The following is a 17,337-nucleotide window of genomic DNA, read 5'->3' as shown; positions in this document are numbered from 1 at the left end:
GTGTCACTGAGCAGGTGCTGCTTGATAGCCCTGTTGGTGAGCCCTTCCATCACTTTACCGAGGATTGGGAACAGATGGATGGGAGAGGAATTGGCTGAGTTGGATTTGTCCTGCTTTTTATGTCCAGGACATACCTGGATAATTTCCCACATGGCCAGGTCGATCCCAGTGTTGTAACTGTCCTGGGAGAACTTGGCTGGAGGAAGGGCATGTTGTGGAGTAGCAGCCTTCAGGATCAGTGCCAGAGCACAGAGCCTTTGCAGTGTCCAGTGTCTCTTGATCTGACACGGAGTGAATGGAATTGTTGGAAGAATGGTGTCTGTGATGGTGGGGAGCACAGGGGGAGACTGAGTAAGATCATCCGGTGGGCACTTGCGGCTGAAGATTGTTGTAAAAGCCTCAGCCTTATCTTTGATAGTGACAGGTTGGACTCTTCCATCTTTGTGAAGGGGGAGCGACTCCTCTCCAAGAAGCTGTGAAATGTGGGGGCAGTGTGTGGGTGTGGGAAGGTTTGTTTGGGGAAAAGGGGAGAATGTCAGAAGTGGGATTTGAACCCACGCCCCTAGAAAGGGACCAGAATTCACAAGCCCAGACGCAGAGCAAGGACTAACACTCCTTGAGTCTGGCGCCTTAGATCACTCGGCCATCCTGTCAAGCTGCTGCAGATGCCTTTCCAGATGTCTTTCTCACTCTGTACAATTAGTCACCTTGCTCTTGTGCAGACACAAAATGCAATTCCGCATTTCTGCAGCTCCCTTGCATTCACACTCAGCAACAATCCCTCATACACAGTCTCACTCTCGCACACACACACTCTCTCTCACATGCACACGCACACACACTCTCTATCTGTCTCTCACACACACACTCTCTCTCTCACATGCACGCACAAACACACTCTCTCCCTCTCATACACACAAATTCTCCCTTTCTCTGTCTCTCTCACACACACACTCTCACTCACACACACACACTTCTCCCTCTTACACACACACAGACACACGCACTCTCTCACACACACACTATCTCACACACACACTCTTTCTCACACACACCAACAAATTCTTCCTCTCTCTCTCTCAGACACACGCAAACACACTCTTGCAGACATACACATACAAATTCTCTCTCTCTCACACGCACCCACTCTCACTCACACACACACATACACGCACATACACACACACATTCTCTCTCTCTCGCACACACATTCTCTCTCTCTCAAACACACTCTCTCTCACACACACACATTCTTTCACTCTCTCACACACAAAGACACATGCACACTCTCTCTTACACACACACACACACACTCTGTCTCTCTCACACACATACACACTCTGTCTCTCTCAAACACACCTACAAATTCTCCCTCTCTGTTTCTCACACACACACATGCCCACACACTCATATACACACTCACACCCTCTCTCTCTCAAACACACATATACACATACATACTCTCTCTCACACACACACAGACAGACACAAACACACACTCTCAGACACATACTCACACACATTCTCTCACTCTCACACACACAAACACACACACGTACACGCTGCCTCTCTTGCGCTCACACACACACATGCACCCTCTCTCACACACACACACGCTAACATACACACTCTCTCTCCTTCACACAAACACACACTCTCTCTCTCACACACACGCCCACAGGCACACACAATCTCACACACACACACCTCTCTCTCTCACACACACACACACACTCTCTCTCACACGCACACAAACACATGCTAACACACACACGCTCTCTCCTTCACACACACACACAAACACACACACACTCACAGGCACACACACAATCTTTATCTCTCACACACACACACACACACAATCTCTCTCTCTCTCACACACACACACACAAACACAATCAGGTCAGGAGCTGAGTGACCCTGGGGGAAGCCAACCTGGGTGTCACTGAGCAGGTGCTGCTTGATAGCCCTGTTGGTGAGCCCTTCCATCACTTTACCGAGGATTGGGAACAGATGGATGGGAGAGGAATTGGCTGAGTTGGATTTGTCCTGCTTTTTATGTCCAGGACATACCTGGATAATTTCCCACATGGCCAGGTCGATCCCAGTGTTGTAACTGTCCTGGGAGAACTTGGCTGGAGGAAGGGCATGTTGTGGAGTAGCAGCCTTCAGGATCAGTGCCAGAGCACAGAGCCTTTGCAGTGTCCAGTGTCTCTTGATCTGACACGGAGTGAATGGAATTGTTGGAAGAATGGTGTCTGTGATGGTGGGGAGCACAGGGGGAGACTGAGTAAGATCATCCGGTGGGCACTTGCGGCTGAAGATTGTTGTAAAAGCCTCAGCCTTATCTTTGATAGTGACAGGTTGGACTCTTCCATCTTTGTGAAGGGGGAGCGACTCCTCTCCAAGAAGCTGTGAAATGTGGGGGCAGTGTGTGGGTGTGGGAAGGTTTGTTTGGGGAAAAGGGGAGAATGTCAGGAGTGGGATTTGAACCCACGCCCCTAGAAAGGGACCAGAATTCACAAGCCCAGATGCAGAGCAAGGACTAACACTCCTTGAGTCTGGCGCTTTAGACCACTCGGCCATCCTGACAAGCTGCTGCAGATGCCTTTCCAGATGTCTTTCTCACTCTGTACAATTAGTCACCTTGCTCTTGTGCAGACACAAAATGCAATTCCGCATTTCTGCAGCTCCCTTGCATTCACACTCAGCAACAATCCCTCATACACAGTCTCACTCTCGCACACACACACTCTCTCTCACATGCACACGCACACACACTCTCTATCTGTCTCTCACACACACACTCTCTCTCTCACATGCACGCACAAACACACTCTCTCCCTCTCATACACACAAATTCTCCCTTTCTCTGTCTCTCTCACACACACACTCTCACTCACACACACACACTTCTCCCTCTTACACACACACAGACACACGCACTCTCTCACACACACACTATCTCACACACACACTCTTTCTCACACACACCAACAAATTCTTCCTCTCTCTCTCTCAGACACACGCAAACACACTCTTGCAGACATACACATACAAATTCTCTCTCTCTCACACGCACCCACTCTCACTCACACACACACATACACGCACATACACACACACATTCTCTCTCTCTCGCACACACATTCTCTCTCTCTCAAACACACTCTCTCTCACACACACACATTCTTTCACTCTCTCACACACAAAGACACATGCACACTCTCTCTTACACACACACACGCACACTCTGTCTCTCTCACACACATACACACTCTGTCTCTCTCAAACACACCTACAAATTCTCCCTCTCTGTTTCTCACACACACACATGCCCACACACTCATATACACACTCACACCCTCTCTCTCTCAAACACACATATACACATACATACTCTCACTCACACACACACAGACAGACACAAACACACACTCTCAGACACATACTCACACACATTCTCTCACTCTCACACACACAAACACACACACGTACACGCTGCCTCTCTTGCGCTCACACACACACATGCACTCTCTCTCACACACACACACGCTAACATACACACTCTCTCTCCTTCACACAAACACACACTCTCTCTCTCACACACACGCCCACAGGCACACACAATCTCACACACACACACCTCTCTCTCTCACACACACACACACTCTCTCTCACACGCACACAAACAAATGCTAACACACACACGCTCTCTCCTTCACACACACACACAAACACACACACACTCACAGGCACACACACAATCTTTATCTCTCACACACACACACACACACAATCTCTCTCTCTCACACACACACACAAACACAATCAGGTCAGGAGCTGAGTGACCCTGGGGGAAGCCAAACTGGGTGTCACTGAGCAGGTGCTGCTTGATAGCCCTGTTGGTGAGCCCTTCCATCACTTTACCGAGGATTGGGAACAGATGGATGGGAGAGGAATTGGCTGAGTTGGATTTGTCCTGCTTTTTATGTCCAGGACATACCTGGATAATTTCCCACATGGCCAGGTCGATCCCAGTGTTGTCACTGTCCTGGTAGAACTTGGCTGGAGGAAGGGCATGTTGTGGAGCAGCAGCCTTCAGGAGCAGTGCCAGAGCACAGAGCCTTTGCAGTGTCCAGTGTCTCTTGATCTGACACGGAGTGAATGGAATTGTTGGAAGAATGGTGTCTGTGATGGTGGGGAGCACAGGGGGAGACTGAGTAAGATCATCCGGTGGGCACTTGCGGCTGAAGATTGTTGTAAAAGCCTCAGCCTTATCTTTGATAGTGACAGGTTGGACTCTTCCATCTTTGTGAAGGGGGAGCCACTCCTCTCCAAGAAGCTGTGAAATGTGGGGGCAGTGTGTGGGTGTGGGAAGGTTTGTTTGGGGAAAAGGGAAGAATGTCAGGAGTGGGATTGGAACCCACGCCCCTAGAAAGTGACCAGAATTCACAAGCCCAGATGCAGAGAAAGGACTAACACTCCTTGAGTCTGGCGCCTTAGACCATGCGGCCATCCTGACAAGCTGCTGCAGATGCCTTTCCAGATGTCTTTCTCACTCTGTACAATTAGTCACCTTGCTCTTGTGCAGACACAAAATGCAATTCCGCATTTCTGCAGCTCCCTTGCATTCACACTCAGCAACAATCCCTCATACACAGTCTCACTCTCGCACACACACACTCTCTCTCACATGCACACGCACACACACTCTCTATCTGTCTCTCACACACACACTCTCTCTCTCACATGCACGCACAAACACACTCTCTCCCTCTCATACACACAAATTCTCCCTTTCTCTGTCTCTCTCACACACACACTCTCACTCACACACACACACTTCTCCCTCTTACACACACACAGACACACGCACTCTCTCACACACACACTATCTCACACACACACTCTTTCTCACACACACCAACAAATTCTTCCTCTCTCTCTCTCAGACACACGCAAACACACTCTTGCAGACATACACATACAAATTCTCTCTCTCTCACACGCACCCACTCTCACTCACACACACACATACACGCACATACACACACACATTCTCTCTCTCTCGCACACACATTCTCTCTCTCTCAAACACACTCTCTCTCACACACACACATTCTTTCACTCTCTCACACACAAAGACACATGCACACTCTCTCTTACACACACACACGCACACTCTGTCTCTCTCACACACATACACACTCTGTCTCTCTCAAACACACCTACAAATTCTCCCTCTCTGTTTCTCACACACACACATGCCCACACACTCATATACACACTCACACCCTCCCTCTCTCAAACACACATATACACATACATACTCTCTCTCACACACACTCTCACTCACACACACACAGACAGACACAAACACACACTCTCAGACACATACTCACACACATTCTCTCACTCTCACACACACAAACACACACACGTACACGCTGCCTCTCTTGCGCTCACACACACACATGCACTCTCTCTCACACACACACACGCTAACATACACACTCTCTCTCCTTCACACAAACACACACTCTCTCTCTCACACACACGCCCACAGGCACACACAATCTCACACACACACACACACACACACCTCTCTCTCTCACACACACACACAAACACACACACACTCACAGGCACACACACAATCTTAATCTCGCACACACACACACACACACACAATCTCTCTCTCTCACACACACACACAAACACAATCAGGTCAGGAGCTGAGTGACCCTGGGGGAAGCCAAATTGGGTGTCACTGAGCAGGTGCTGCTTGATAGCACTGTTGGTGAGCCCTTCCATCACTTTACCGAGGATTGGGAACAGATGGATGGGAGAGGAATTGGCTGAGTTGGATTTGTCCTGCTTTTTATGTCCAGGACATACCTGGATAATTTCCCACATGGCCAGGTCGATCCCAGTGTTGTCACTGTCCTGGTAGAACTTGGCTGGAGGAAGGGCATGTTGTGGAGCAGCAGCCTTCAGGAGCAGTGCCAGAGCACAGAGCCTTTGCAGTGTCCAGTGTCTCTTGATCTGACACGGAGTGAATGGAATTGTTGGAAGAATGGTGTCTGTGATGGTGGGGAGCACAGGGGGAGACTGAGTAAGATCATCCGGTGGGCACTTGCGGCTGAAGATTGTTGTAAAAGCCTCAGCCTTATCTTTGATAGTGACAGGTTGGACTCTTCCATCTTTGTGAAGGGGGAGCGACTCCTCTCCAAGAAGCTGTGAAATGTGGGGGCAGTGTGTGGGTGTGGGAAGGTGTGTTTGGGGAAAAGGGAAGAATGTCAGGAGTGGGATTTGAACCCACGCCCCTAGAAAGGGACCAGAATTCACAAGCCCAAATGCAGAGCAAGGACTAACACTCCTTGAGTCTGGCGCCTTAGACCACTCGGCCATCCTGACAAGCTGCTGCAGATGCCTTTCCAGATGTCTTTCTCACTCTGTACAATTAGTCACCTTGCTCTTGTGCAGACACAAAATGCAATTCCGCATTTCTGCAGCTCCCTTGCATTCACACTCAGCAACAATCCCTCATACACAGTCTCACTCTCGCACACACACACTCTCTCTCACATGCACATGCACACACACTCTCTATCTGTCTCTCACACACACACTCTCTCTCTCACATGCACGCACAAACACACTCTCTCCCTCTCATACACACAAATTCTCCCTTTCTCTGTCTCTCTCACACACACACTCTCACTCACACACACACACTTCTCCCTCTTACACACACACAGACACACGCACTCTCTCACACACACACTATCTCACACACACACTCTTTCTCACACACACCAACAAATTCTTCCTCTCTCTCTCTCAGACACACGCAAACACACTCTTGCAGACATACACATACAAATTCTCTCTCTCTCACACGCACCCACTCTCACTCACACACACACATACACGCACATACACACACACATTCTCTCTCTCTCGCACACACATTCTCTCTCTCTCAAACACACTCTCTCTCACACACACACATTCTTTCACTCTCTCACACACAAAGACACATGCACACTCTCTCTTACACACACACACGCACACTCTGTCTCTCTCACACACATACACACTCTGTCTCTCTCAAACACACCTACAAATTCTCCCTCTCTGTTTCTCACACACACACATGCCCACACACTCATATACACACTCACACCCTCTCTCTCTCAAACACACATATACACATACATACTCTCACTCACACACACACAGACAGACACAAACACACACTCTCAGACACATACTCACACACATTCTCTCACTCTCACACACACAAACACACACACGTACACGCTGCCTCTCTTGCGCTCACACACACACATGCGCTCTCTCTCACACACACACACGCTAACATACACACTCTCTCTCCTTCACACAAACACACACTCTCTCTCTCACACACACGCCCACAGGCACACACAATCTCACACACACACACCTCTCTCTCACACACACACACACTCTCTCTCACACGCACACAAACACATGCTAACACACACACGCTCTCTCCTTCACACACACACACAAACACACACACACTCACAGGCACACACACAATCTTTATCTCTCACACACACACACACACACAATCTCTCTCTCTCACACACACACACAAACACAATCAGGTCAGGAGCTGAGTGACCCTGGGGGAAGCCAAACTGGGTGTCACTGAGCAGGTGCTGCTTGATAGCACTGTTGGTGAGCCCTTCCATCACTTTACCGAGGATTGGGAACAGATGGATGGGAGAGGAATTGGCTGAGTTGGATTTGTCCTGCTTTTTATGTCCAGGACATACCTGGATAATTTCCCACATGGCCAGGTCGATCCCAGTGTTGTCACTGTCCTGGTAGAACTTGGCTGGAGGAAGGGCATGTTGTGGAGCAGCAGCCTTCAGGAGCAGTGCCAGAGCACAGAGCCTTTGCAGTGTCCAGTGTCTCTTGATCTGACACGGAGTGAATGGAATTGTTGGAAGAATGGTGTCTGTGATGGTGGGGAGCACAGGGGGAGACTGAGTAAGATCATCCGGTGGGCACTTGCGGCTGAAGACTGTTGTAAAAGCCTCAGCCTTATCTTTGAAAGTGACAGGTTGGACTCTTCCATCTTTGTGAAGGGGGAGCGACTCCTCTCCAAGAAGCTGTGAAATGTGGGGGCAGTGTGTGGGTGTGGGAAGGTTTGTTTGGGGAAAAGGGGAGAATGTCAGAAGTGGGATTTGAACCCACGCCCCTAGAAAGGGACCAGAATTCACAAGCCCAGATGCAGAGCAAGGACTAACACTCCTTGAGTCTGGCGCCTTAGATCACTCGGCCATCCTGTCAAGCTGCTGCAGATGCCTTTCCAGATGTCTTTCTCACTCTGTACAATTAGTCACCTTGCTCTTGTGCAGACACAAAATGCAATTCCGCATTTCTGCAGCTCCCTTGCATTCACACTCAGCAACAATCCCTCATACACAGTCTCACTCTCGCACACACACACTCTCTCTCACATGCACACGCACACACACTCTCTATCTGTCTCTCACACACACACTCTCTCTCTCACATGCACGCACAAACACACTCTCTCCCTCTCATACACACAAATTCTCCCTTTCTCTGTCTCTCTCACACACACACTCTCACTCACACACACACACTTCTCCCTCTTACACACACACAGACACACGCACTCTCTCACACACACACTATCTCACACACACACTCTTTCTCACACACACCAACAAATTCTTCCTCTCTCTCTCTCAGACACACGCAAACACACTCTTGCAGACATACACATACAAATTCTCTCTCTCTCACACGCACCCACTCTCACTCACACACACACATACACGCACATACACACACACATTCTCTCTCTCTCGCACACACATTCTCTCTCTCTCAAACACACTCTCTCTCACACACACACATTCTTTCACTCTCTCACACACAAAGACACATGCACACTCTCTCTTACACACACACACACACACTCTGTCTCTCTCACACACATACACACTCTGTCTCTCTCAAACACACCTACAAATTCTCCCTCTCTGTTTCTCACACACACACATGCCCACACACTCATATACACACTCACACCCTCTCTCTCTCAAACACACATATACACATACATACTCTCTCTCACACACACACAGACAGACACAAACACACACTCTCAGACACATACTCACACACATTCTCTCACTCTCACACACACAAACACACACACGTACACGCTGCCTCTCTTGCGCTCACACACACACATGCACTCTCTCTCACACACACACACGCTAACATACACACTCTCTCTCCTTCACACAAACACACACTCTCTCTCTCACACACACGCCCACAGGCACACACAATCTCACACACACACACCTCTCTCTCTCACACACACACACACACTCTCTCTCACACGCACACAAACACATGCTAACACACACACGCTCTCTCCTTCACACACACACACAAACACACACACACTCACAGGCACACACACAATCTTTATCTCTCACACACACACACACACACAATCTCTCTCTCTCTCACACACACACACACAAACACAATCAGGTCAGGAGCTGAGTGACCCTGGGGGAAGCCAACCTGGGTGTCACTGAGCAGGTGCTGCTTGATAGCCCTGTTGGTGAGCCCTTCCATCACTTTACCGAGGATTGGGAACAGATGGATGGGAGAGGAATTGGCTGAGTTGGATTTGTCCTGCTTTTTATGTCCAGGACATACCTGGATAATTTCCCACATGGCCAGGTCGATCCCAGTGTTGTAACTGTCCTGGGAGAACTTGGCTGGAGGAAGGGCATGTTGTGGAGTAGCAGCCTTCAGGATCAGTGCCAGAGCACAGAGCCTTTGCAGTGTCCAGTGTCTCTTGATCTGACACGGAGTGAATGGAATTGTTGGAAGAATGGTGTCTGTGATGGTGGGGAGCACAGGGGGAGACTGAGTAAGATCATCCGGTGGGCACTTGCGGCTGAAGATTGTTGTAAAAGCCTCAGCCTTATCTTTGATAGTGACAGGTTGGACTCTTCCATCTTTGTGAAGGGGGAGCGACTCCTCTCCAAGAAGCTGTGAAATGTGGGGGCAGTGTGTGGGTGTGGGAAGGTTTGTTTGGGGAAAAGGGGAGAATGTCAGAAGTGGGATTTGAACCCACGCCCCTAGAAAGGGACCAGAATTCACAAGCCCAGACGCAGAGCAAGGACAAACACTCCTTGAGTCTGGCGCCTTAGATCACTCGGCCATCCTGTCAAGCTGCTGCAGATGCCTTTCCAGATGTCTTTCTCACTCTGTACAATTAGTCACCTTGCTCTTGTGCAGACACAAAATGCAATTCCGCATTTCTGCAGCTCCCTTGCATTCACACTCAGCAACAATCCCTCATACACAGTCTCACTCTCGCACACACACACTCTCTCTCACATGCACACGCACACACACTCTCTATCTGTCTCTCACACACACACTCTCTCTCTCACATGCACGCACAAACACACTCTCTCCCTCTCATACACACAAATTCTCCCTTTCTCTGTCTCTCTCACACACACACTCTCACTCACACACACACACTTCTCCCTCTTACACACACACAGACACACGCACTCTCTCACACACACACTATCTCACACACACACTCTTTCTCACACACACCAACAAATTCTTCCTCTCTCTCTCTCAGACACACGCAAACACACTCTTGCAGACATACACATACAAATTCTCTCTCTCTCACACGCACCCACTCTCACTCACACACACACATACACGCACATACACACACACATTCTCTCTCTCTCGCACACACATTCTCTCTCTCTCAAACACACTCTCTCTCACACACACACATTCTTTCACTCTCTCACACACAAAGACACATGCACACTCTCTCTTACACACACACACACACACTCTGTCTCTCTCACACACATACACACTCTGTCTCTCTCAAACACACCTACAAATTCTCCCTCTCTGTTTCTCACACACACACATGCCCACACACTCATATACACACTCACACCCTCTCTCTCTCAAACACACATATACACATACATACTCTCTCTCACACACACACAGACAGACACAAACACACACTCTCAGACACATACTCACACACATTCTCTCACTCTCACACACACAAACACACACACGTACACGCTGCCTCTCTTGCGCTCACACACACACATGCACTCTCTCTCACACACACACACGCTAACATACACACTCTCTCTCCTTCACACAAACACACACTCTCTCTCTCACACACACGCCCACAGGCACACACAATCTCACACACACACACCTCTCTCTCTCACACACACACACACACTCTCTCTCACACGCACACAAACACATGCTAACACACACACGCTCTCTCCTTCACACACACACACAAACACACACACACTCACAGGCACACACACAATCTTTATCTCTCACACACACACACACACACAATCTCTCTCTCTCTCACACACACACACACAAACACAATCAGGTCAGGAGCTGAGTGACCCTGGGGGAAGCCAACCTGGGTGTCACTGAGCAGGTGCTGCTTGATAGCCCTGTTGGTGAGCCCTTCCATCACTTTACCGAGGATTGGGAACAGATGGATGGGAGAGGAATTGGCTGAGTTGGATTTGTCCTGCTTTTTATGTCCAGGACATACCTGGATAATTTCCCACATGGCCAGGTCGATCCCAGTGTTGTAACTGTCCTGGGAGAACTTGGCTGGAGGAAGGGCATGTTGTGGAGTAGCAGCCTTCAGGATCAGTGCCAGAGCACAGAGCCTTTGCAGTGTCCAGTGTCTCTTGATCTGACACGGAGTGAATGGAATTGTTGGAAGAATGGTGTCTGTGATGGTGGGGAGCACAGGGGGAGACTGAGTAAGATCATCCGGTGGGCACTTGCGGCTGAAGATTGTTGTAAAAGCCTCAGCCTTATCTTTGATAGTGACAGGTTGGACTCTTCCATCTTTGTGAAGGGGGAGCGACTCCTCTCCAAGAAGCTGTGAAATGTGGGGGCAGTGTGTGGGTGTGGGAAGGTTTGTTTGGGGAAAAGGGGAGAATGTCAGGAGTGGGATTTGAACCCACGCCCCTAGAAAGGGACCAGAATTCACAAGCCCAGATGCAGAGCAAGGACTAACACTCCTTGAGTCTGGCGCTTTAGACCACTCGGCCATCCTGACAAGCTGCTGCAGATGCCTTTCCAGATGTCTTTCTCACTCTGTACAATTAGTCACCTTGCTCTTGTGCAGACACAAAATGCAATTCCGCATTTCTGCAGCTCCCTTGCATTCACACTCAGCAACAATCCCTCATACACAGTCTCACTCTCGCACACACACACTCTCTCTCACATGCACACGCACACACACTCTCTATCTGTCTCTCACACACAAATTCTCCCTTTCTCTGTCTCTCTCACACACACACTCTCACTCACACACACACACTTCTCCCTCTTACACACACACAGACACACGCACTCTCTCACACACACACTATCTCACACACACACTCTTTCTCACACATACCAACAAATTCTTCCTCTCTCTCTCTCAGACACACGCAAACACACTCTTGCAGACATACACATACAAATTCTCTCTCTCTCACACGCACCCACTCTCACTCACACACACACATACATACACACACACATTCTCTCTCTCTCGCACACACATTCTCTCTCTCTCAAACACACTCTCTCTCACACACACACATTCTTTCACTCTCTCACACACAAACACACATGCACACTCTCTCTTACACACACACACGCACACTCTGTCTCTCTCACACACATACACACTCTGTCTCTCTCAAACACACCTACAAATTCTCCCTCTCTGTTTCTCACACACACACATGCCCACACACTCATATACACACTCACACCCTCTCTCTCTCAAACACACATATACACATACATACTCTCTCTCACACACACTCTCACTCACACACACACAGGCAGACACAAACACACACTCTCAGACACATACTCACACACATTCTCTCACTCTCACACACACAAACACACACACGTACACGCTGCCTCTCTTGCGCTCACACACACACATGCACTCTCTCTCACACACACACACGCTAACATACACACTCTCTCTCCTTCACACAAACACACACTCTCTCTCTCACACACACGCCCACAGGCACACACAATCTCACACACACACACACACACACACCTCTCTCTCTCACACACTCACACAAACACACACACACTCACAGGCACACACACAATCTTTATCTCTCACACACACACACACACACAATCTCTCTCTCTCTCACACACACACACACAAACACAATCAGGTCAGGAGCTGAGTGACCCTGGGGGAAGCCAACCTGGGTGTCACTGAGCAGGTGCTGCTTGATAGCCCTGTTGGTGAGCCCTTCCATCACTTTACCGAGGATTGGGAACAGATGGATGGGAGAGGAATTGGCTGAGTTGGATTTGTCCTGCTTTTTATGTCCAGGACATACCTGGATAATTTCCCACATGGCCAGGTCGATCCCAGTGTTGTAACTGTCCTGGGAGAACTTGGCTGGAGGAAGGGCATGTTGTGGAGTAGCAGCCTTCAGGATCAGTGCCAGAGCACAGAGCCTTTGCAGTGTCCAGTGTCTCTTGATCTGACACGGAGTGAATGGAATTGTTGGAAGAATGGTGTCTGTGATGGTGGGGAGCACAGGGGGAGACTGAGTAAGATCATCCGGTGGGCACTTGCGGCTGAAGATTGTTGTAAAAGCCTCAGCCTTATCTTTGATAGTGACAGGTTGGACTCTTCCATCTTTGTGAAGGGGGAGCGACTCCTCTCCAAGAAGCTGTGAAATGTGGGGGCAGTGTGTGGGTGTGGGAAGGTTTGTTTGGGGAAAAGGGGAGAATGTCAGGAGTGGGATTTGAACCCACGCCCCTAGAAAGGGACCAGAATTCACAAGCCCAGATGCAGAGCAAGGACTAACATTCCTTGAGTCTGGCGCTTTAGACCACTCGGCCATCCTGACAAGCTGCTGCAGATGCCTTTCCAGATGTCTTTCTCACTCTGTACAATTAGTCACCTTGCTCTTGTGCAGACACAAAATGCAATTCCGCATTTCTGCAGCTCCCTTGCATTCACACTCAGCAACAATCCCTCATACACAGTCTCACTCTCGCACACACACACTCTCTCTCACATGCACACGCACACACACTCTCTATCTGTCTCTCACACACAAATTCTCCCTTTCTCTGTCTCTCTCACACACACACTCTCACTCACACACACACACTTCTCCCTCTTACACACACACAGACACACGCACTCTCTCACACACACACTATCTCACACACACACTCTTTCTCACACATACCAACAAATTCTTCCTCTCTCTCTCTCAGACACACGCAAACACACTCTTGCAGACATACACATACAAATTCTCTCTCTCTCACACGCACCCACTCTCACTCACACACACACATACATACACACACACATTCTCTCTCTCTCGCACACACATTCTCTCTCTCTCAAACACACTCTCTCTCACACACACACATTCTTTCACTCTCTCACACACAAACACACATGCACACTCTCTCTTACACACACACACGCACACTCTGTCTCTCTCACACACATACACACTCTGTCTCTCTCAAACACACCTACAAATTCTCCCTCTCTGTTTCTCACACACACACATGCCCACACACTCATATACACACTCACACCCTCTCTCTCTCAAACACACATATACACATACATACTCTCTCTCACACACACTCTCACTCACACACACACAGGCAGACACAAACACACACTCTCAGACACATACTCACACACATTCTCTCACTCTCACACACACAAACACACACACGTACACGCTGCCTCTCTTGCGCTCACACACACACATGCACTCTCTCTCACACACACACACGCTAACATACACACTCTCTCTCCTTCACACAAACACACACTCTCTCTCTCACACACACGCCCACAGGCACACACAATCTCACACACACACACACACACACACCTCTCTCTCTCACACACTCACACAAACACACACACACTCACAGGCACACACACAATCTTTATCTCTCACACACACACACACACACAATCTCTCTCTCTCACACACACACACAAACACAATCAGGTCAGGAGCTGAGTGACCCTGGGGGAAGCCAAACTGGGTGTCACTGAGCAGGTGCTGCTTGATAGCACTGTTGGTGAGCCCTTCCATCACTTTACCGAGGATTGGGAATAGATGGATGGGAGAGGAATTGGCTGAGTTGGATTTGTCCTGCTTTTTATGTCCAGGACATACCTGGATAATTTCCCACATGGCCAGGTCGATCCCAGTGTTGTCACTGTCCTGGAAGAACTTGGCTGGAGGAAGGGCATGTTGTGGAGCAGCAGCCTTCAGGAGCAGTGCCAGAGCACAGAGCCTTTGCAGTGTCCAGTGTCTCTTGATCTGACACGGAGTGAATGGAATTGTTGGAAGAATGGTGTCTGTGATGGTGGGGAGCACAGGGGGAGACTGAGTAAGATCATCCGGTGGGCACTTGCGGCTGAAGATTGTTGTAAAAGCCTCAGCCTTATCTTTGATAGTGACAGGTTGGACTCTTCCATCTTTGTGAAGGGGGAGCGACTCCTCTCCAAGAAGCTGTGAAATGTGGGGGCAGTGTGTGGGTGTGGGAAGGTTTGTTTGGGGAAAAGGGGAAGAGGGGAAGAATGTCAGGAGTGGGATTTGAACCCACGCCCCTAGAAAGGGACCAGAATTCACAAGCCCAGATGCAGAGCAAGGACTAACACTCCTTGAGTCTGGCACCTTAGACCACTCGGCCATCCTGACAAGCTGCTGCAGATGCCTTTCCAGATGTCTTTCTCACTCTGTACAATTAGTCACCTTGCTCTTGTGCAGACACAAAATGCAATTCCGCATTTCTGCAGCTCCCTTGCATTCACACTCAGCAACAATCCCTCATACACAGTCTCACTCTCGCACACACACACTCTCTCTCACATGCACACGCACACACACTCTCTATCTGTCTCTCACACACACACTCTCTCTCTCACATGCACGCACAAACACACTCTCTCCCTCTCATACACACAAATTCTCCCTTTCTCTGTCTCTCTCACACACACACTCTCACTCACACACACACACTTCTCCCTCTTACACACACACAGACACACGCACTCTCTCACACACACACTATCTCACACACACACTCTTTCTCACACACACCAACAAATTCTTCCTCTCTCTCTCTCAGACACACGCAAACACACTCTTGCAGACATACACATACAAATTCTCTCTCTCTCACACGCACCCACTCTCACTCACACACACACATACACGCACATACACACACACATTCTCTCTCTCTCGCACACACATTCTCTCTCTCTCAAACACACTCTCTCTCACACACACACATTCTTTCACTCTCTCACACACAAAGACACATGCACACTCTCTCTTACACACACACATGCACACTCTGTCTCTCTCACACACATACACACTCTGTCTCTCTCAAACACACCTACAAATTCTCCCTCTCTGTTTCTCACACACACACATGCCCACACACTCATATACACACTCACACCCTCTCTCTCTCAAACACACATATACACATACATACTCTCTCTCACACACACACAGACAGACACAAACACACACTCTCAGACACATACTCACACACATTCTCTCACTCTCACACACAAAAACACACACACGTACACGCTGCCTCTCTTGCGCTCACACACACACATGCACTCTCTCTCACACACACACACGCTAACATACACACTCTCTCTCCTTCACACAAACACACACTCTCTCTCTCACACACACGCCCACAGGCACACACAATCTCACACACACACATCTCTCTCTCTCACACACACACACACTCTCTCTCACACGCACACAAACACATGCTAACACACACACGCTCTCTCCTTCACACACACACACAAACACACACACACTCACAGGCACACACACAATCTTTATCTCTCACACACACACACACACAATCTCTCTCTCTCACACACACACACAAACACAATCAGGTCAGGAGCTGAGTGACCCTGGGGGAAGCCAAACTGGGTGTCACTGAGCAGGTGCTGCTTGATAGCACTGTTGGTGAGCCCTTCCATCACTTTACCGAGGATTGGGAACAGATGGATGGGAGAGGAATTGGCTGAGTTGGATTTGTCCTGCTTTTTATGTCCAGGACATACCTGGATAATTTCCCACA

The 17,337-nt window shown here is 49.1% G+C and overlaps 8 non-coding genes across 8 annotated transcripts; all 8 read right to left on the bottom strand.

Moving 5' to 3' along the window:
- Positions 1 to 533: 533 nt before the first annotated feature.
- trnal-caa (transfer RNA leucine (anticodon CAA)) lies at positions 534 to 653 on the bottom strand. Its single transcript has 2 exons — positions 616 to 653; positions 534 to 579 (listed from the first exon to the last, which is right to left on the bottom strand). It is a non-coding gene; the product is annotated as a tRNA-Leu (tRNA).
- A 1,819-nt stretch (positions 654 to 2,472) lies between these two features.
- On the bottom strand, positions 2,473 to 2,592 carry trnal-caa (transfer RNA leucine (anticodon CAA)). Its single transcript has 2 exons — positions 2,555 to 2,592; positions 2,473 to 2,518 (listed from the first exon to the last, which is right to left on the bottom strand). It is a non-coding gene; the product is annotated as a tRNA-Leu (tRNA).
- Positions 2,593 to 6,300: 3,708 nt separating this feature from the next.
- trnal-caa (transfer RNA leucine (anticodon CAA)) lies at positions 6,301 to 6,420 on the bottom strand. Its single transcript has 2 exons — positions 6,383 to 6,420; positions 6,301 to 6,346 (listed from the first exon to the last, which is right to left on the bottom strand). It is a non-coding gene; the product is annotated as a tRNA-Leu (tRNA).
- A 1,811-nt stretch (positions 6,421 to 8,231) lies between these two features.
- Positions 8,232 to 8,351, bottom strand: trnal-caa (transfer RNA leucine (anticodon CAA)). Its single transcript has 2 exons — positions 8,314 to 8,351; positions 8,232 to 8,277 (listed from the first exon to the last, which is right to left on the bottom strand). It is a non-coding gene; the product is annotated as a tRNA-Leu (tRNA).
- A 1,819-nt stretch (positions 8,352 to 10,170) lies between these two features.
- trnal-caa (transfer RNA leucine (anticodon CAA)) lies at positions 10,171 to 10,290 on the bottom strand. The gene is made up of 2 exons: positions 10,253 to 10,290; positions 10,171 to 10,216 (listed from the first exon to the last, which is right to left on the bottom strand). It is a non-coding gene; the product is annotated as a tRNA-Leu (tRNA).
- A 1,819-nt stretch (positions 10,291 to 12,109) lies between these two features.
- On the bottom strand, positions 12,110 to 12,229 carry trnal-caa (transfer RNA leucine (anticodon CAA)). Its single transcript has 2 exons — positions 12,192 to 12,229; positions 12,110 to 12,155 (listed from the first exon to the last, which is right to left on the bottom strand). It is a non-coding gene; the product is annotated as a tRNA-Leu (tRNA).
- Positions 12,230 to 13,946: 1,717 nt separating this feature from the next.
- On the bottom strand, positions 13,947 to 14,066 carry trnal-caa (transfer RNA leucine (anticodon CAA)). The gene is made up of 2 exons: positions 14,029 to 14,066; positions 13,947 to 13,992 (listed from the first exon to the last, which is right to left on the bottom strand). It is a non-coding gene; the product is annotated as a tRNA-Leu (tRNA).
- Positions 14,067 to 15,788: 1,722 nt separating this feature from the next.
- Positions 15,789 to 15,908, bottom strand: trnal-caa (transfer RNA leucine (anticodon CAA)). Its single transcript has 2 exons — positions 15,871 to 15,908; positions 15,789 to 15,834 (listed from the first exon to the last, which is right to left on the bottom strand). It is a non-coding gene; the product is annotated as a tRNA-Leu (tRNA).
- Positions 15,909 to 17,337: the final 1,429 nt, after the last annotated feature.

The sequence above is a fragment of the Chiloscyllium punctatum genome, chromosome 17 (genome assembly GCF_047496795.1).
Source record: "Chiloscyllium punctatum isolate Juve2018m chromosome 17, sChiPun1.3, whole genome shotgun sequence".
Classification (NCBI taxonomy): Eukaryota; Metazoa; Chordata; class Chondrichthyes; order Orectolobiformes; family Hemiscylliidae; genus Chiloscyllium; species Chiloscyllium punctatum.
The sequence above is the reverse complement of the archived record's forward strand: the minus strand, read 5'-3'. Positions and strand labels throughout refer to the sequence as shown.